The sequence below is a fragment of the Prionailurus bengalensis genome, chromosome X, assembly GCF_016509475.1.
Source record: "Prionailurus bengalensis isolate Pbe53 chromosome X, Fcat_Pben_1.1_paternal_pri, whole genome shotgun sequence".
Lineage (NCBI taxonomy): Eukaryota > Metazoa > Chordata > Mammalia > Carnivora > Felidae > Prionailurus > Prionailurus bengalensis.
The window spans coordinates 34,659,626-34,681,773 of record NC_057361.1 but is presented as its reverse complement, the minus strand read 5'-3'; positions in this window follow the sequence as shown (position 1 = coordinate 34,681,773).

Genomic DNA, 22,148 nt, shown 5'->3' with positions numbered 1-22,148 from the left:
TTGACCTCGGGTGCAAACGGAGGAAAGCAAAAACAGAGTCGAATGCCCTTTCTCCTTTCTCCAGCTGACATGCTCCCACCCGGGCTTCAAGCTTGGCTGAGGCATGGTCTCCATTTTGAAGCTTTCTTTGACCCTTCCCCATAGGATTAATTCCTCCTTTACTGACATTCCCACAGCATTTTAATGATACTTGTATTTTAGCGTTTATAACCTCGTATAATAGCTATTTGCTTACACATCTGCCTTCTCCATCAGGAGATAACGGATGTGACTTATTAATTTTCGTACCTCTGGCGCCTAGAATTGGTGATGAAACAAATTAATGGTGAGTTTAAACAGACATATGTTGTAGGGCCTCGAGAATGACTCTAGTTTGAACTTAATCTATAAACGCAGTGGTTTCAGAATCAGCCAGTGTCTGGCTGGGTGGGCAAGAGTTTTCTGAATTTGGAATTGGACGCCAAATCAGAGGCGTTTTGCTGTTCATTTCCGGAGAAGAAATGGAAAGGGTGCGGCCGGTGTGGTCTGAGGTGCCTGCTGGACCAGGAGCTCTGGCCCCGAAGAGAATAGGATGCAGACACACCCACTGGCCCAGGGTAATTCTCGGGGTGCTGGCCAGGCTGCAGGTGCAGCTAGAGGAGGTTTATCCCGGAGGCTGAGTCTGGCACCAGAAGTCACAGCTACTTCTGGTCTCCAGCCAGGCAAACACCCGGGCACTGGAACAATGAGGCTGCAACAAAGTATGGGGCCCAGGAAGCCGCGGTGGCTTGTGCGTGGAAGCTCCAAGAAAACGGGATATGCCACCAGGGGCCCAGCAGTGTGGGGCAGTCTCCTGTCACTGGCTTTGGTTCCAGGTAGGGGTCCTGGTCTCAATCCTTAGACTCAGCCACGAAGCAGAGACTAGTGCAGCCAACGCCCCCTGCCCAGTTACCTACCCGCTGCCAAGCACTGTGCTGAATGCACAAAGGAAGGGGGACGGGGCCCGTGTGAGAAAGCCGAGACCTGGGAATTGGGGCACAGGGGTGTGGAGCTGGGACTGGGGAACAAGGAAAGAGTCCGGCTTGGGTCATATGATCGGAAGTTTGGCCTCAGGGAAGTTGATGCAGAAATCCAGGCTCTGGAGCTGGAGCGGTTACAGAGATTGGGGGCTAACCACGAGAATCACAATGACGGGTGACTCCAAATGTGTGCGGAAGGGGGGCTGCTGGGCTAGGGGTTGGCCAGGGGCTGCCGCCGGGCACAGTTCTTTTCTGCTACAAATCCAACTTGCCTGTGACCTTGGGTGCATCTCCCCACTTCCAGGGTTTTCCTTATCTCACAAGCAGAATGAAAATGTCGACATTTGCCAAGCATTCGCCAGGTGCCCTTAGAAGGTTCTAGATGTTTCTATAACTTTACGCTTGCACCACTCCTCTGAGGTGGTATCATGAGAGTGACACGGGGCACAGAGAGGTTAAGTGACTTGCATGGGTAACAAACCTAGCATTTGAGGCCAGGCAGCTTAACCCCAGAGGAAGTGCACGTGCACACACACACACACACGCACACACGCACGCACACGCGCGCACACACGCGCGCGCACACACTCTTTTTCTTAAAGTTTACTTATTTATTTTGAGAGAGAGAGAGTATAAGAGAGGGAGGGCCAGAGGGAGAGAGGGAGAGAGAGAGAATCCCAAGCAGGCTCTGCACTGACAGCACGGAGTCCAACGTGGGGCTCGAACTCACGAACCATGAGATCATGACCTGAGAGGAAAGCAAGAGTCAGGGGCCCCTGCACATACATGCTCTTAATCGCTGCGCTACACTGCCTTGCCAGAGCATGTGTCTCAGGGGTGAGAAGGCAGGAAGGACCAAAGCCTCTACTGTCATTTCGTGAGGACGTCCAGACAATTGAGAAACATCTTGGCCACTGAGTCTCCTCCAGATTAGAGACAGAGCGGCCTAGGAATCAGACGTGACGGCTGTGGCCAGAGGCTCTGGTCCGAGGCTCTGGCTTCTGTTGTCAGACGCGGGTGGCCTCAGACAGTGCATGGGTGCAGATGAGCCAGTTCTCGCAGGGCAGCGCAAAGCTCCTCCAGCCGCGGCCTTTCTCTGGGTGGACCACGAATGATGCTATCGGAACGGCCAACTTACGCGGTGCCCTTGATGGCTGCCGGTTCTGTGGCTTTCCAGAGAGGTGGCAGCAGGTGTCCAGAACACCGGAAGACCTGAGCCGCTCCGTGCCGTCTCCAGACATCCCCCAGCGGGAGCAGCTCCCACTGCCCCGAGTGGTAACCCGCTTGGTGACGTACCCTTCAGTCGCCTCCTTCCTTCTCTTCCCTGCCTCACTCCCTGGCCCTCCCGAAAAAATGACTTACAATCAATCCGTTGTCTATCCCTCCCAGAGAAATGACAATCAATCCGTTGTCTTAGGGCCTGCCATGGGCAACTCGAATGAAGACACCAGAAAGGACTTTTGGTGGCAAAGTGCACGTGCCTGAGAAACGCCCCTCACCTGCACAATCTCTGGATTCTGGGAAGGATGGATGTCCTAACCTTTTCCAAAGATAGTTAGGTCGTGGAAGTAAGACAAGCTCTGAGCAGCCTAGTAAGGGGCGGTTAAAATCTGACCGAAGACAGGTCTAAGATACTCTGATTTCCACACGCCTCCAGTACCTCCCAGGTGGCCTCCTCGGGTCTTAGAGTTCCTCCCGGACCAGGTTTCTGCCTTTGGAAACGCAGGCAAAGGTGATCCTGTCTCTGCTATAGGAGGCTTCCTCTTCTGATGCCCTGGACTTCTTTTGCCACATCCAAATGGAAATTACTTTTCTGCTCCAGTTAGCAACAGTTTCTGCTTTCCAGGTGAATAAACATAATTCTCTGCAGGGGTAGAGGAAACATCCAAGTGGATTCCCATAGTCGGTGCTGGCCGCCCTCACGTTTACCTAGGGCGTCCTTTCCTAGCCAGCCAGCTCCACACCCTTTTCTTACATAAAGCCCCAAATCCACCAACAGCACCCTTCTCCCCTCCACAAGGCCCAGGTTCTTACTAAGAAACATAGAAAAGGTTGAGAAACATGGCATTTCTTTAGGGAAATACTTTCTGGGTTCTTTTGTTCCATATCATAGCACCCAAAGACAATTAATACTCTTTGTCTAACATGCTGGGGCAGATGGTAGAACATGCCCTTGGCCAGAGGCAATCGATAGAGGATTTTCTGCACCCAGCCCCCAGGGCAGCCTTCCCAAGGGCTGTGAGGCTCCGGAATGTCCCAGCACGTCGGTAACCCACTTGTGACATGCCGCCTGTATCAACAACTATTTTGAGTGTATGCTATAGAAAGCCACGCCATGGGACAAAAGCATGGGGGTTCTCTTCAGAAGCCACAGGTCCCTGGTCGATCCCAGGTCTGCTCCCTATGAAGGTCTTAAGGAACAACTCAATGTTTAAAAAGTAGCTCGATCGAGGGATAACTGACGTAGCAGCAATTCGCTCCCTTCATGTAAACAATCCAGTGGATTTTAGGATATTTACAGTTGCACCACCAGTAGCACAAATTTTTGGATGTTTCTCCCACCCCCAAAAGAGCTCACTGTTGACCCACTCCTGCTTGGGAGCTGTCTCAGCCACTAACAAATGACCATCCTTAGCTGCCTCCCCACCCCAGGCCTCTCTGGAAATGTACAGAGGGTGTCTCCCAGGTGTGTATGAACACGTCTGTTCCTCTCAAACTCTGAAATCTTTGCCGGGTGTGGCCACCAAGACAGAAGATCCCCAAAGTGCCCAAGTTAAGATGCGGTCTGTAGCAAAGTGGCGCGAGGCCTCCCGGTCATTTGTGTGACAATCTTTTAAGGCGTCCCAAAGCTGCACGGATCCTTAGCTATTTTTTGAGCACCTGCCAGCTGCCAGTTCTGGGCTAGCACCGGGGAATCGAGGGCCAGGCGGGTGACACGCCCAGGAAGCCCCCTGGTTCCCACCACAAGTCAAGTTTGGGGATTCCCCCCGGCTCCTTGACAAGGACCCTGGCTTCATTCATGTTTGCACCACGTGGGATTGGCTAGTATTCATATTTGCTATATTGTCTTCAGCTTTAAAAAAAAAAAAACAGTAAAACGTTATAGATAAGATCCACTCCTTGTCCCACCCCTCAGTGAATATCATGAGTTTATTATCTAAGATTCCAGGATATTTTTTTTGCACCTATCATTTCTATCCTCCAAGGGGGCCCTTAGCCAATGACCGGCACGAGGCAACAAAAGCCCAGAGCTCCCCTCCTGGGGCAGCTGAGGCTGTGAGGACCTGATTCGAAATCCCCCTTGCTGGCTCCTGGGCGGAGGTACTCTCTTCACAAATCACTCCGACACTCTGAGAGCACAGCCATTCAAAACAACCTTGGTTCACACATGTGCGCCTCTCTTTCTGCAGACATTCTTTCTAAGGTATACACTTAGTGCAATTGTTGGTTCCTGCAGCGTGCAGCTTCCATCGTCCCAGGCGCGGTCCAAAGTGCTTGAGCGGATTCATGGTTCCGCCAGCAGCATCTGAGAGGCCCTGTTTCCCTACATTCTTGAAAGTCTGTGATGTTGTCCGACTTGAAGTTGTGCCAGTCTACTGGCCGAGAAGTGGTACCCCGTTATTTCACGTTGACCCCTTGATATGTATTTGTGGGTCCTCCAGGTTTTCTATTCCGTTAGTAACCTGTTTGTATGATTTGCCCATTCTATCGGGTTGTTTCCCTTTTTCTATTTGGCTTGCACAAATTCTAGTGTATTCTAGAAATTTGCCGGTTACAAAATTTGAAAACTCCATACTGTTTCAAAATGGAAATACAATTTTAAAATAACACATGTTTATTGAAAATTTAAATAATGCAAAAGAAGAGAAATTAGAAAGTAAAAGTTGCTTCTAATAATCTCCACTATGGCCTCAGGCTTCAATGCCACCCAACGATAAAAATAGCCACCATTAACAGGGAGGCATATATCCTTCCAGAATGTATAATGCATGTAAGAGTTTATAAAAATAGATTCACATGAATTAATTCACTAAATATTATTAAGCATCTGTCGTGAGTCAAGTATAAAAGGTACCAAAATACACAAATCATTAAAAATATACCAGCTATACAAAAAACACTCCCCAGCTAGCTTCTATCAATACCCAGCTTATTAAAGATATCTTTTTATGTTAAAACATATGAATCCCCCTGACTCAGCATAATAGCCCATTGAAAAGTAATCTTCCACCAACAGACCTCTTGGCTATTTCCATTTTTTATATTTTATAAAAAACCCCTCAATGAACATCCTTGTACATACATCTTTTGGCAGTTGCCTCATTCTCTCCTTAGGATACATTTCTACAGCTTAAACTTTTGGATCAAGAACAGCCCATTTTAGAGGCGCCTCAGGGGCTCAGTCGGTTAGGCATCCGACTTCGACTCAGGTCATGATCTCCCAGTTCGTGGGTTCGAGCCCCGCGCCGGGCTCTGTGCTGACAGCTCAGAGCCTGGAACCTGCTTCAGATTCTGTGTCTCCCTCTCTCTCTGTCCCTCCCTGACTTGCACTCGGTCTCTCTTTCTCTCAAAAAATAAATAAAAATATTTTTAAAAATTAATAAAAAAAGAGGGGCCCATTTAGAATTTGATAGAGATTGCCAGACTGCCCTCCAGAAATCTTGTGCCAATTTACACTCTCACCAACGATGTGTATGTGTGTCTAGCTCCTCCCATTTTCAAGCCACTCTTTAAAAGAAAGCCCTTGATCACTATTTCTAGAACCCAAATATAGCCCATATCATTTTCCTTTCTCTACCGATTTTAGAAAAAAAAATAGGCAAGAGCAAGTTTGAACAATTCTAGCCTACTAAGATATTTTAGTCCTCTTATTAATTTGCTGAATCCTTTCTATGGAGCCATTAATCACAAAGTGAAATTTGTTTGAAGGAAGAGGTCTGATTGAAAAACCACCCAAAGGCATTTAGCCATCGAATATCGAAAAGATTTCTCCCTAAAGTCTCTCCCTGACGGTGTGTTCCCACGGCCAAGAACCCTGTCGCTCATAACAAGGCTTCTTGGCCCTACCTACACCTCCTGTTCTCGTAGCCACACATATTTCTGTGATATATGGAAATACAACAGTCGCCTTGATGGGATCTCCTCCTCAGATGCAGATTTTGAGTTTCTCTTGTTTACTGAAATCTGGGGCTAGACAAAAAAAAGATTCACAGGTAAAGGTAGAAAGTAAACACCTGGCTTTTCACACCCCAATTCAGGAGTCACTTAGCATCGCCAAACCAAAGCATTGGCTCATATCCATCCCTCCTCTTGAGTTAAATTCTAGAGAAACATTGCTTAACCAGAGGTCAGTTAAAACAAACAAAAAAAAACTTTGGAAAAGAAATTAACAACGTAAGAAGGTGAGAGTGCTAATTTCCCCATGTGGCCACAAACTCGAACCTGTAAAACGTTTGATGGTCCAGATCTTTGTTTTAAAGCCCTCCTTCTGGAGGCTTAGAAGGAATTAGCCACATGGGAGATTCCTGTTTGCCTCTCCATGTGGTCCTCCCAATATCCTCCATGGCTGCTCGACTAAAGATACAACCAAGATGGCAGGGTGAAGAGGAGGAAAATGCCTGGGTAGGGCTGACATCCAAAGAGGTCCTTGCTTATTTTGGCAGAAGCACGTATGCTTCATTGATAGGTGTTTTAGAAGAAGTAACAGTTGGGATCCATTGCAAGAAACAGAAACCCCTGTGTTATGCAAAAGCAGGAATTTAATATAGGGGATTGCAGGCTTGTAATATCACTGGAATGCCTGAAGGAGTGCTTCATAAGCTGCACCCCCATGAATGATTTGTGGAATCACTGTGACAGTACTGGCCTATCAGACTAGTGCAGCTTTTAGGTTACCACAGGAATCCTGAGTTCAAAACCAGGGCATTATAGAGGCACCTGGGTGGCTCAGTCAGTTAAGCACCTGACCCTCGATTTCAGCTCAGGTCACGATCTCACGGTTCATGAGATAGAGCCCCACGTCGGGCTCTGCACCAACAGCACGGAGCCTGCTTGGGATTCTCTCTTCCCCTGTTTCTGCCCCTCCTCCGTGTTCTCTCTTTCTCCCTCTCAAAATAAATAAATAAATACACTTAAAAAACAGAGCATCGTAACTGTGATCCAAGGATCAGGAAACCAGAATAAAGAAGAATGCCACTAGTGCCTCCTAAAACCCAGCAGCCTGGAGAATAGCCACGGAACCTCACATTTTACATTTCCCCAAAGAAGACACACAAATGGCCAACAAGTATATGAAAAGATGCACAACACTACCAACCATCAGGGAAGTGCATGTCAAAACCACAATGAGATAATACCTCACGCCCATTAGGATGGCCACTAGGAAAAAACAAACACGAAACAGAAAATAGCAAGTGTTGGTGAGGATGCGAAGGAATCAGAATCCTTGTGCACTGTTGGTGGAAATTTAAAACGTTTAAGCTGCTATGGAAAACAGCATGGAAGTTTCTCAAAAAATTTAAAATAGACTTACCATATGATCCAGCAGTCCCACTTCTGGTTATATACCCAAAATAATGGAAAACAGGATCTTGAGGAGATATTTGCACGTACATGCTTGCTGCAGCATTATTCACTGTAGCCAAGATATGGAAACAACCATATTGATAAATGGATAAAGAAACTGATCACACACACACACACACACACACACACACATGCCTGTGCACATGCAAACACAACTGGAATGTTTCTCAGCCTTAAAAAAGAAGGAAAGGGGCACCTGGGTGGCTCAGTCATGTTAAGCATCTGACTGTTGGTATCCGCTTGGGTCATGATCTCACGGTTCGTGAATTCAAGCCTTGCATTGGGTTCTGCGTTGGCATCGAAGAGCCTGCTTGGGATCCTCTCTTTCCTTCTCTCTCTCTGCCCCTCCCCTACTCACTTTCTGCCTCTCTCTCTCTCTCAAAATAAATAAATAAACTTAAAAAAAAAAAAAGAAGGAAATCCTGGAGTGCCTGGCTGGCTTAGTTGGTAGAGCATGTGGCTCTTGATCTCAGAGTTGTAAGTTCAAGCTCCACATTGGTTGTAGAGATTACTTAAAAACAAAATCTTTAAGGGCGCCTGGGTGGCTCGGTCGGTTAAGTGTCCGACTTCGGCTCAGGTCACGATCTTGCAGTGAGTTTGAGCCCCGCGTTGGGCTCTGTGCTAACACCTCAGAGCCTGGAGCCTGCTTCGGATTCTGTGTCTCCCTCTCTCTCTGTCCCTCCCCTGCTCGCACTCTGTCTCTCTCTATCAAAAATGAATAAATGTTAAAAAATAATTTAAAAAAATATAAAATCTTGAAAAAGAAGGAAATCCTGTCATACGCTACAACACGGATGAACCTTGCGGACATTGTACTAAGTGAGATAAGCCTGTCACAAAAGAAAAACACTGCGTGATTCCACTTACATGAGGTATCTAAAGTAGTCAAACTCTTAGACACAGAAAGAGGATGGCCGTTTCCAGGAACCAGCAGGAGGGGGAAAATGAGGAACTGCTGGTCAATGGATATAGAGTTTTGGTGTTGCAAGATGAATGAGTTTTAAAGAGCTATTGCACAGCAATGTGCCTTTGTTAACGCCACTCTCCTGTGCGCTTAAAAATGGTTGCGATGATAAATTTTATGTTATGTGTTTTTCGCCACAATAAATAAAAAGGAAAGAAGATTATCTTGGGTGGATCTGACCTAATCTTATAAGCCCTGTAAGAGTAGAGAGTTTTCTCCGGCTGGAAGCAGAAGTCAGAGATTCAAAGCACAAGAACGATGATGACGTGCTGCCGGCTTGAAGGTGGAAAAGCTCACATAGCAAAGACTACAGGTGGCCTCTAGCAGCCAAGAATGGTCCCCAGCTGATAGCCTACAGGGAAATGGTGCCTCAATTCTACCTCACCTTCAAGCAGTTGAATTCTACCAACAGCAAGAATGATCTCAGAAGCCAAGTTTTCCCCCAGAGTTTTGAGATTAGAAGTCAGACTGTCACCATGACGTCAGCCTTGTGACACTCTGATCGAGGAACGCAGCCACGCTGTGCTGGGCTTCTGACCCACAGAACTGCTAAGCTAACAAATGAGGATTTTTCAAGTCCCTAATCTTGGGTCAGTTTGTTACATGGCGATAGAAAACTAAGTTGATTTGTCATGCGGCGAAAGTGAACTGAAACAGGGTACAAGAACTTCTCTGTAGAGTTGTAACAGAATGATTTGTAACGGAACTGGATGCAGGTATGTCCCAAGGGTCTACCCAAAATGTGACACATTCTGAACCATACGGGTCAGTTCACCCAAAAGAGATGCACGACTATACTCTTGTTCTCCTTTAATGACTTTACTTCCCGAAAGCCCTGTTGTTTAGTGTGATACTATTCCATGAACAAATTTTCGTGCAAGCATACTTTCATTCAAAAACTTCCTTAAGGGACACCTGGATGGCTCAGTCGATTAAGCATCCACTCTTGATTTCGGCTCAGGTCATGATCTCACAGTTTGTGAGACTGAGCCCCGCATTGGGCTCTGGGCTGGCAGTACAGAGCCTGCTTGGGATTCTCTCTCTCCCTCCCTTCTCTGCCTCTCTCTCTCTCTCTCAAAATAAATACATAAAAACATTTTTTTTAAACTTCCTTACTATGAAAATAAAGAAAATATATCAAGATAGGAGAGATTGTAATTTACAGTATGACAGCAAAGAATAATAACTTTCTATTTTGTAATTATTATAGGCTCACAAAAATTGCAAAAATAATAAGGAGTTCTCCTATACACATGACCTGATCTCCTGAAGTGGTTTGTATGTTTTCTCACTGTTGAGTTTAAAGAATTATTCATACATTCTAGACATGAGTCCTATCTCAGATATGTGATTTCTAAATATTTTCTCTGAATGTGTGCCTTTTCTTTATGGATGGTTTATTGTGGGGTCCCATCTAAGCATTCCTTAGGTAACAAAGGTGTTTTCTTTTGTTCTCTTCTATAAATTTTATAGTTTTGCATTGACATTGAGATATATAATCCATTTTGAGTTATTTTTGCATAGGAGGTGAGGTTCATTTTTTTGCCTATTGATGGCCAACGGTTCCAGCACCATTTGTTGAAGATCATTCTTTTTCCACCCAACTGCTTTAGTGCCTTCCCACAAAAAATTAGTTGGACATATTTACATGAGCTTATTTGGGGGTTCTCTATTATTTTCCACTGATCAAGCCATATCTCTCTTTCTCCCTCTTTTTCCCTCCACTAATACCACACTGTCTTAATTACTGTAAGTATATAGTAAGTCTTAACATTCCATAGTGTAATTCCTGTTTTTATTTTTCTTTCTCAACATTGTTTTAGCTATTTTGGTTCATGGTCTTTCCATAGATATTGTCGGGATATTTACAGAAATTCTGTTGAATCTATATACAGATCAATTTCAGAAGAACTAATGTCTTTACTATGTCAAGTCTCCCAATCCATAAACATAGTATTCTCTCTCCATTTATTCATATCTTTGTTAATTTCGTTCATGAAAGTTCTGAAGTTTTTAGCATAGCATCTATATGTGTTTTGTTAGATTTATAACGGGGTGTTCCTTTTCGTGAAACAATTCTGAATGGTACTGTATTTTTCGTTTGGTTTTCTGATACTTTGTTGTTTGCATATAAACATGCGCAACATGTGCATATAAAAATGTGACTAACTTTTGTATGTTCACCTTGCTAAAATCGCTGATTAGTCTGGAGTTTTCCTATACATTTATTGGGGCTTATGTCATCTACAAATAGCAGGAGTTTATTTCTTATCTTCTAATTGCTATGTCTTTTACTTCCTTTTCTTACTTTATTGCACAAGCTAAGGCTTGCAGCTAAGTATGACTGGTAAGAGTAGACATCCTTGCCTTGTCCCTGATCTTAGGGGAAAGGGATTCAGTCTTTCGCATTATGTATGATGTTAGCCATACATTTACAAAACGTTTTTTGATGTTTGTTTATTTTTGAAGGAGAGAGAGACAGAGCGTAAATGGGGGAGGCGCAGAGAGAGACACACACAGAATCCAAAGCGCCTCCCAGGCTCTAAGCTGTCAGCACAGAGCCCAATGCGGGGCTCAAACTCATGAGCCATGAGATCATGACCTGGATTGAAGTGGGATGCTTAACCGACTGAGCCACCCAGGCACCCCAGGCATCCATTTTTTCTTAGTGTCCTTCATCAGGGTAGGGATGTTCAAGTTCCTTTCAAGTCCTAGTTTTCCTAAGTGTTTCTCAGAAATGGAAGCTGGAGTCCATCAGCTGCTTTTTCTGCATCAATTAATATAATTGTGTGGTATTTCCTGTTTAGCCTGTTAATATACGGTGGATTGCACTGATTGATTTTCAAATACCGAACAACACTTGCGTTCCTGGAATAAGTCCCCTTACTTTTGGTATAGGATTCTTTTTATATATTGCTGAATTTGGTTTGCTAATTTGCTGAGAATTCTTGTGTATGTGTAAATGAGGGATATTGGTTTGTAATTTTCTTTTATTGTACTTAGTTAAATTTATGTGTGCAACGTTGTCTGTAATATGACCTAACTATTATTTAATGCCTTCGGTGTCCACAGTGATATTTCCTTTTAGTCCCACTTGTGACTTCTCTTTTTCTGTTCGTCTTTCTAGAGGCTTGTCAATTTTATTGATAGTTTTGAAGAATCTGCTTTCTTTTCATTAATTTTCTCTATTGTTTTCCTGTTTTCAACTTCATTTACTTCTGCTTTCATTATTTGCTTCCATTTGCTTGGTTTGGGGTTATTGTTCTTTTTCTGCTTTGTTGAGATGAAAGTTTAGATTATTGATTTGAGACCTTTGTGCTTAGCAAATATACGCATTTAATGCTATAAATTTCCTTCTATGCACTGCTTTAGCTGCATTCCATAGGTTTTGATATGTTGCATTTTCATTCTCATTCAGTTCTGTGTAGATTTTGATTTTCCTTGAAACCACTTCTTTTGTTCATGAATTGTTTAGAATCGTGTTGTTGTTTTTTAATGTTTATCTTTGAGAGAGAGAGAGAGAGAGAGAGCGAGCAGGGGAGGGGCAGAGAGAGAGGGAGACACAGAATCTGAAACAGGCTCCAGGCTCTGAGCTGTCAGCACCTAGCCTGACGCAGGGCTCGAATTCACGAGGTTTGAGATCATGACCTGAGCCGAAGTTGGATTCTCAACCGATGGAGACACCCAGGCGCCCGTAGTATTGTGTTGCTTAATTCCCGACTTTTTGGAGATTCACCAGTTGTCTTTCTGTTGATTTTTAGTTTGATTCAATTGTGATCAGAGAGGATACTCTATATGATTTCCATGCTTTTTTTTTTTAATTGAAGTATGGTTGACATACAACACTGTATTCGTTTCAGGAGTACAACATAGTGATTTGACAATTCTATACACTACCCAGTGCTCACCATGATAGGTGTAGCCACCATCTGTCAACATTCAATATTATTACATATGATTGATTATACCCTTTATGCTACACTTTTCATTCCCATGACTTACTTATGTTATAACTGAAAGCTTCTACCATTTAATCCTCACCACCTAGTTTGCCCATTCCCCCACTCCCCTACTCTCTGGGAACCACCAGTTTGTCCTGTGCATGTATGAGTCTGTTTCTGTTTGTTCTTGTGTCTCAGATGCCACATAGAAACGAAATCGTATGGTATTTGTCTTCTTCTGACTTTTTTCACTCAGCATCCGTGTTGTGAATGGCAAGATTTCATTCTTTGCTACGGCTGAGTGATATTCCATTTCTTAGCCATTTAAAAAATGATTTTAATTCTTTTTGATTTATTGTTATGTTTTGTTCTACTCGGGATATGGTGTATCTTTGTGGCTGTTCATGTATACTTGCAAAAAATTCGAATTCCACTTGTTGGATGCAGTGTTCTCTAAATATCAGTTAAATCCTGTGGCTAATAGTATTTTTCAGTTCTTCTAAATCTTTGCTGATTTTCTGCGTAGTGGCTCTATCAATTATTGAGACAGAGTTATTGAGATCCCGCAGTATAATTGTGGCTTTTCTATTTCTCCTTTCAGTTGTGTTAATTTTTGTTTCATGAATTTTGTAGCATCGTGATTTGGCAATACACAGTTAGAATTGTTATGTCTTGGTGGATTGATCTTTTTATCATCATGGAGTATCTATCTTTGTCCCTGGTCATTTTTTTTGCTCTTAAGTCTACTTGATCTGATATCGGGATAATATGGATACCAATATATTAGTATAGCTAGCTTTCCTTTGATTAGTGTTTCCGTGGTATATTTTTTTCCATTCCACTTATTTTTAACCTATCTATATCAGCATACTTGCAATAAATTTCCCATAGAGAGCACAGAGCTGGGTCACTGTTTTCCCCACTCTGTCAATTACTATCATTTACTTGGTATACGTATACTATTCATGTTTAATACAATTATTGAGATGTTAGGAATTATGTCTGACATTTTATTGTTTGTTTTCTTTTTTTAATTTTTATTTGAATTCTAGTTAGTTAACATACAGTGCAATATTAGTTTCAGGAATCGAAGTCAAAGATTCATCACTTACATAAAACACCCAATGCTCAGCATAATAAGTGCCCTCCTTATCTGTTTTATTTGGCTTTTGCTTGTTTCCCTTTTCCTGCCTTCTTTCAGGTGATTTAAATGTTTTTAGTATTACATTTTGCTTTATCTGTAGGCTTGAGTATATCTCTTTGTAGAGTTTCCTTAAGTGGTTGCTCAAGGAATTACAATATAAATATGTAACTTACCACAGTCTATTAGTATCACCATTTTACCACTTCAAGTTAAATGTCGGAAACTTATCCATTTTTCTTAGTGGCAATGAGGCGGGTCCTGCCTCATTGCTACTAAGCCAGGACGGTAGTCAGGGCTCTGCTCCCACACAAGCTCTGTTGATCACTACGTATCAGGAGACAGGGTTGCTGCCATATTACTGCCAGACTGGGATGGTTGAGAGGGGTGTTCTCACACAGTCCTGGTGTTGGCTGTCATGCACAGTGGCACCGGGGACGACACATGCTTTTTGCGGTGTTCGGATGGTATAAGGCTCATGTGTCACAAAGGTTTTATTCTGGAAAGGCTTCCACTCTCCCTATTTTTCAGGTAGAGAGAAAAGGCCTCCCTTGTTTTATCGATTTGATTTGACCTCTCTGTGCTTGGCGTTTCTGGCTTGTGAGCTTCTATGGTATCCAGGCCAGAATATAGAGGTCTCAAATACCAAGATTCCTAGACAAAGCACCTTAAAAATTTTTTTTAAATGTTCATTTACTTTTGGGGGGGAGGGGCAGGAAGAGAGGGAAATACAGAGTCTGAAGCAGGCTCCAGGCTCCAAGCTGTCAGCACAGACCCTGACACGGGGCTTGAACTCACAGACCGTGAGATCACAAACAGAGCTGAAGTCAGCTGCTTAACCGACTGAGCCAGGCACTCCAACAAAGCACTTTTTAAAAAAAATTTCAGTGTCAAAAAAAATTTTTTTTTTCAGTGTCTTCTGCTGACACAGTGTCTTGCTTCATGTAGTTTTTCCAGGGTTCCCATTTTGTCTGAAAGCCCAATGCCAGAAATCCCACTTATTTTAATAAGGAAGATTAAGTGTTCCATCTCAACCTAATATACGGAAAGAATATCCATGGAGAGATAACATACATCGATTAAACAATAACATAGGTTTCTACCAATAAACTTGAAAGAAAATAAGCACAGTAGGTACATACATGTCAGATCCTGAAACTTTCCTGCTCTTGTCAAGGGAAGAAGATTCGATAGCAGCGGTCAATGCCGGAGGAACGGTGAAAGGGAGTCATTCTTTGGAAGATGCATTCTTTCTCTACCATTCTGTTCACTTTTTCAACCTGCTTGGGCTCATGGTCATCCTGCATTTAAAGTGCCTTAAAAGTAATGTTACAGCACAGACAAAAACACTCTAGGACAAAATAAAGACTAAGCAGAAGAGTGTTTTAGAAACATGGAAGCAATGCACACGGACAACAGAGAAAAGCCGATAAGTCTACGGATGCAAGGCCAAACATTTTGGCCTCATCCAAACGTGGTATACGATACAAATGTGTGCCATATGATATACTCTGACTAAAAACTGATGTTTCAATTAATTTGCTGAATTCCCCGGAAGTATTGGGTCAAAATATCACTTCTTTTTTTTTTATTATTTTTTAAAATTTACATCTAAATTAGTTAGCATATAGTGCACCAATGATTTCAGGAGTAGATTCCTTCGTGCCCCTGACCCCTTTAGCCCCCCCCACTCCCACCACCCCTCCCATAACCCTCAGTTTGTTCTCCATATTTATGAGTCTCTTCTGTTTTGCCCCCCTCCCTGTTTTTACATTATTTTTGTTTCCCTTCCCTTATGTTCATCTGTTGTGTCTCCTAAAGCCCTCATATGAGTGAAGTCATATGATTTTTGTCTTTCTCTGACTGATTAATTTCACTTAGCATAATATCCTCCAGGTCCATCCACGTAGGTGCAAATGGCAAGATTTCATTCTTTTTGATTAAAGTGTATTTATTGTGTTTTTGAGGTGAGAAAATTATATCAGAACAAAATAAAATAGATGAATAATGGCAAAAGAAAAGGCTGTTGGGGTGCCTGGGTGGCTCACTCGGTTAGGCTGCAGACTCTTGATTTCGGCTCAGGTCATGATCTCACGGTTTGTAGGATCGAGCCCCACATAGGGCTCCACGCTGACAGTGCACGGAGTCTGCTTCTGATTCTCTCTCTTCGTCTCTCTATGCCCCTCCCCTGCTTGTGCTTACTCTTTCTCAAAGTAAATAAACTTAAAAAAATAAAAAATTTCTGGTCAGAGTGGCTAACATTAACAACTCAGGAAACAACAGATGCTGGCGAGGACGTGGAGAAACGGGAACCCTCTTGCGCTGTTGGTGGGAAGGCAAACTGGTACAGCCGCTCTGGGAAACAGTGTGGAAGGTCCTCAAAAAATTAAAAATAGATCTACCCTGTGACCCAGCAATAGCACTGCTAGGAATTTACCCAAGGGATACAGGGGTGCTGATACAGAGGGGCACATGTACCCCAATGTTTATGGCAGCACTTTCAACAATAGCCAAATTATGGAGAGAGCCCAAATGTCCACCCATTGACAAATGGATTAAGAAGATGTGGTTTATATGTACAATGGAATACTACTCAGCAATGAAAAAGAATGAAATCCTGCCATTTGCAGCAATGTGGTTGGAACCAGAGGATATTATGCTAAGTTAAATAAGTCAGAGAAAGATAGATACCATATGTTTTCACTCATATGTGGAAGTTGAGAAACTTAACAGAAGATCATGGGGGAAGGAAAAGAAAAAAAAATAGTTACAAACAGAGAAGGAGGCAAACCATAAGAGACTTTTAAATACAGAGAACAAACTGAGGGTGAAAGGGGGTGGGGGGCGGGGAAAATGAGTGATGGGCACTGAGGAGGGCACTTGTTGGGACGAGCACTGGGTGTTATATGTAAGTGATGAATCACGGGAATCTACTCCCGAAGCCCAGAGCACATAGTATACACTGTATATTAGCTAACTTGACAGTATACTGTATATATATAATAAAAATAAAATAAAGCTGGAATAAGTAAAAATAAACATAAATAAAAATAAATAATAAATAAATAAATTCTAAAAGCTGTTATGACAAAAAGTCATTAACTGGACAGTCATCATGAGAGCAGATTTCTATATTTTAGGCCCAAACCGTGCTGAAATGGCTGGAGATCTCTTAACGAAGCAAAGAAACTTGACACGACCTCATTAGTATTCCCCGAGGTTGTCTTGGAGAAGAAGACAGACTCCAGTTTGACCACATTCTTGGAGGAGAGCAATCGTTCTGAGTACACCTAGGGGCTCTCACTTAAATTCCTCCCATCCCAACACTAAGGGTGACACCGTTCCTAGAGAGAGAAGGGCCATAAGTAAAAAACCATTTTATTAAGGTTTCTAAGAGATTCAGGGTGATAAGCATCTATGACCCAGGTTATAACAAAGAAGGGAGCACTGCATTCTCCTCTCCTCCCCCCGACAGCTTGGGGCCTGACATGAGTCTGGCACCTCCCCTGTGGGCCCGCTCATGGCGTGGAGCAGTGGTGGTACCTGGTGGGAGATTCTGGCGCCCGATGAAAGAGGGAAAGCAGCATCTCTCGGCAAGTGTGACGCATGGCGTCAATGACCACGATGCTATGTCATTCCTCGTATCCGCACCCTTTGCCATCGAGAGGCGGAGTGTACTCCTTGATCCTGGGTTCAGCCATTGACCGCTCTGTCCAAGAGAACAAGGCAGAAGAGATAGCGTGCCGGCTCCAATTCTCCTTTCTCATTCTTTTGCCATCGCCATGAGAAAAACGGGTCCGGGACAGCATGGTCTAACGTGGAATGCAGCCGTTATCCCAGCTGGACCCAGCCTCGCTTGGCCAATCTCTAGCCAAGAAGAATTAGAATCCCAGCCTAGATCAGCCAGTGCTCATCATACCCCCCAGTTGCGTGGACCATAAACGCAGTTGAATGCCATGGAGGTTTTTGAGTTGATAAGCTATGCAGCCACACCGCACAAATAGCTGATGCAGTAAGAAAGACTCCTTCCTGAGCACATAAAGAACATCTCCGGAAGGGCCACTTGGAGAGAGGGTCTCTATCAGTGATGGGACAAAAGCCAGTGGAATTTGATTCACTACCATGACGGTGATTCCCATTAGCATGTCCACTGTGCGATGAGCACTGGCCATATTCTGTCTATAGGGTTGATAAAGAGTTTCAAGATTCTATGGCAGGTTACATACACATTTACATATAAATTTGTCAAACTTGAGATTTATTGTTTTATTATATGTAAGTTATATCTCATTGTAAAAAGTAAATTAAAAAGGAAAGGAGGGGCTCCTGGGCGGCTCAGTCAGTTAAGCGTCTGATACTTGGTTTTGGCTCAGGGCATGATCTCATCGTTCATGAGTTTGAGCCTCGCATGGGGCTCTGCGCTGACAGTGCTGAGCCTGCTTGGGATTCTCTTTCTCTCCCCCTCTCTCTTTCTCTCTCTCTCTCTCTGCCCCTCCCCTACTTGTGCTCTCTCTCTCTCTCTCTCAAAATAAATAAATAAACTTTAAAAAAAGGAAAGGAAAGGAGCCTCTGCCAGTACAACCCAGGATATCCTTTTAAACCAAAACCGGGGAAGCATGAAGGAGTCCTGTGCACATCTCAAATATTCCAAGCCCCGCTGCTATGAGCCTCTCACTAGTCCCTGGCCCCCTATCCCAGGAGCAGGACGGTCACACACGTTTCTACAGCATGCTTGTTAAAGAGCATGGGGCCTTCAGCAAAGGAAGAGAGCGGGGCTAACTCCGAAATCCATCATCATCAGGGATGGCCGCATGTCTGGACAGCCAGTCAGCGTGCAGGCTGAGACAGCCAGGCCTGCAAAATGAGGATTCCGTGATGCAAATAAATAATCATCATCAGGCTTCTTCAGCACAGGCGCTGCTCGGCAGTCCACCTGGGCAGCTGTGGCTTGCTCCCGACCAGGAAGCATCAGCAGCATGCTTGTGATTCCCTTATTATAGTAATCATTCCCTAGCCGACCGCAGAAGGAGTCCAGGCATTTCCCCCCTCCAACCTCCATCCTCGTCCAGTTTACATGCATTCTCTTTCCTAAGCCCGCTCACTTCCTTCTTCTCCTCTCCTTTCTCCTCCAAGGGGCCCCGGCGATGCCTACAATGGCTTATCAGTCTCAACCCACTATTTTTTACAAGTTCAATCCCGAAGCACAATGTGCCTGCGGTTAAATCTGCCGGAGGTGAGACAACTACCCAGAGCTGACTGTGAAAAAGGGTGCTTTCTGTTTCCTGCTGCACAGCACTGCACGCTGGAACTGGCAGCCTGTAATTAACTGCCGCGTTACCTTCTATCAAACTGCAGCAGGAGGAAAAAAAAATCTCTGGAGATAACAGTAGTGGGATAGAAAGAGCACTGGGCTCTGTCTCTGACCATCAGAATGTGAATCTTGGTCTTGATTTACAAGGTGGAAAACATTAGCCCCTGGCTACTCGAAGTGGAGGCCGTGGACCAGCAGCACTGGCATCCCGTGGAGAATTTCAGGACTCATCCACCTACCTCTCATATTCGAGTCTGCATCTTAACACGATCCCCAGGTGAAGTTTGAGAAACACGGACTTAAGCAAATCACTGCATCTTCTTTTCCACATGCGCGTTAAGACAGAGCGACAGTGGGGCGCCTGGGTGGCGCAGTCGGTGAAGCGTCCGACTTCAGTCAGGTCACGATCTCGCGGTCCGTGAGTTCGAGCCCCGCGTCGGGCTCTGTGCTGACGGCTCAGAGCCTGGAGCCTGTTTCCGATTCTGTGTCTCCCTCTCTCTCTGCCCCTCCCCTGTTCATGCTCTGTCTCTCTCTGTCCCAAAAATAAATAAACGTTGGAAAAAAAAAAAAAAAAAGACAGAGCGACAGTAAGTTCTATCTCAAGGGATGCTAACACTGCGTTCATGATTAGTAGATTGTTCTTTTTTTTATCTTGTTTTTTTTTATTATTATTATTTACTTACTTATTTAGAGAGGGCACAAGTAAGTGAGGGGCTGAGAGAGAGAGAGAGAAAGAGAGAGAATCCCAGGAGGGGCAGAGAGAGAGAAGTGGGGCTCACCCGGGGCTCGTGTTTTACCCAAAGCGGGGCTCGTGTCCACCTGAAGCGGGGCTCGAGCTCACCCAATGCGGGGCTGGAGCTCATCCGACATGGGACTCAAACTCACAAACCGTGAGATCATGACCTGAGCCGAAGTCAGACGCTTAACGACTGAGCCACCCAGGCACCCTGATTTTGTTTTTTAGACTAACATAAAGCAAAATCGATTTTTAGGGGGAAGGCATACATTTCCATGAATTTTAACACCTATTTTTATGTAACTGCCACCCATATCATGATACAGAGTATTTCCATGGCCAGAAAAACATCTCTCACCAAATCCCTTTGTAGCTAGCTATTCCTTGTCCCTACCTCTAGCCCCTGGCAACCGCTGGTCTGTTCCCTGCCACTACAGTCTTATCTCTTAGAGGATGTCATATAAATGAAATCATGCAGTGTGTTACTTTTTGAGACTGGATTCTTTCACTCACCCTCTGAGTCATACAAATTGTGTTTTTATTCCTTTTTATTCCTGAGTAATGTTCTACTGTATGCAAGTAACAGTTTGCTTATCCATTTCTTGTGTTTCTTTTCAGCTTTATAGAGTATAATTGACATAGGGTAATATAGAGGTGCCAGGGTGGCTCGGTCAGTTAAGCATCCGACTCTTGATTTCGGCTCAGGTTGTGGGTTCAAGCCCCACATCAGGCTCTGCGCTGACAGTGCAGAGCCTACTTGGGATTCTCTCTCTCCCTCTCTCTCTGCCCCTCCCCAACTCGTGCTCTCTCTCAAAATAAATAAATAAACTTTAAAAAATGATAATATAGTTAAAGCATATGGTGGTTTGATGCATGTACATATTATGAAAAGATTCCTACCATCGAGATAATTAACACATTCATGGCCTCATATATTTAGATTTTGTGTGAGAGCACTTAGCTCCGTTCTCTTTGCAAACTTCAATTATACAATACAATATTACCAGTTGCAGTCACCAAGTTATACATTAGATCCTTGTAACTTATTCATCTATAACCAAAAGTTTATACCCTTTTACCAACCTTCCCATATTTCCCCCACCCTCTAGCCCCTGGCACTCACTATTCTACTCTGTTTCCATAAGTTTCACTTTTTTTTAGATTCCATATATAAGTGATACCATGCAGTATTTGTCTTTCTCTGTTTGACTTATTTCACCTAGCATAATGGCCCCAAGTTCATCCAAGTTCATCTAGGAAGGAAATGACTGGATTTCCTTCGTTTTCAAGGCTGAATAATACTCCAGTGTGTGTGTGTATGTGTGTGTGTGTGTGTGTGTGTGTGTGTGTGTGTGTGTATAACATTTGCTTTATTCATTCATCCATCCATGGATATGTAGGTTGTTTCCATATCGTGGCTACTGCTATTGTGTTGTAATGCATATATTGGTCGCCTTGATGGCATCCCCTAATTCCTTTAGGTTTCTTCACTTTTTCATTCTTTTTCTTTTTGTCCCTCTGATTGGATGAATTCTACTGCCGTATCTTTGAGTTCACTGATTCTTTTCTCTGTTGAATCTGGTCTTCTGCTGAACCCCTCTACCGAATTTCTCATTTGTTATTGTGCTCTGCAGTTCTATGATTCCTGTTTGGTACTTTCTTGTATTTTCTTCCTCTTTGTTGAAATTCTCGCTTTGTTCATGCATTGTTCTCATGACCTCAGTGACCATCTTCATGGTCGTTATTGTGAACTCTTTATTGGGTAAATCATTCATCTCCATTTCATTAAGATCAATATCTGGAGATTCATTCTGTTCTTTTGTTTAGAACATATTCTTCTTCATTTTCCTTGATTCTCTATGTTGGTTTCTGCGCATTAGATAAAATAGCCACCTCTCCCAGTCTTGACAGACTGGTCTCGTGTTGGACGTGAACCTTATCAGTCTGCCTGGCCCGAGTTCCTGGTTGCTCCTCAAACCTTTGTGATTGTCCAATCTGCCGTCTTTGCTCTTAGTGGCATCTGGTAGTTGAGGATGTGCCGAGACTCATTAGTGTCCCAAACAGGTGGCTCGTCATCAGCACCTAGATGGGTGGTGATTAGAAGCTGGACCCTCAGGCAGCAGCTAAGACATGGGCATATCTTCTCCTTCCTCTGTGCTGAATCTGGGTACGTAGCCACAGAGGGTGTTTCTGTGCTCATTTAGAAACTGCTTCTTTGTTTGCTGTGATCCTGTAGGACTCATGAACACAAGTCCCAATGGCTATCAAAAAGTAGGTGATTTGGGGGCCCATCCCTCCGGTGGCAGCTAGATGCGTAGAAAAGCTCCTTCCAGGGAAATTCTGCCAACTTGATTTTACTATTGGGGTGAGTCAGAGGGAGAATATGGAGGAAGCACCCACCAGTTCTTTGGGGCTCTTGGAAGGATTGCAGTCAGTACTACTGGATTCAACTTTCTAATATTTTGTTGAGGG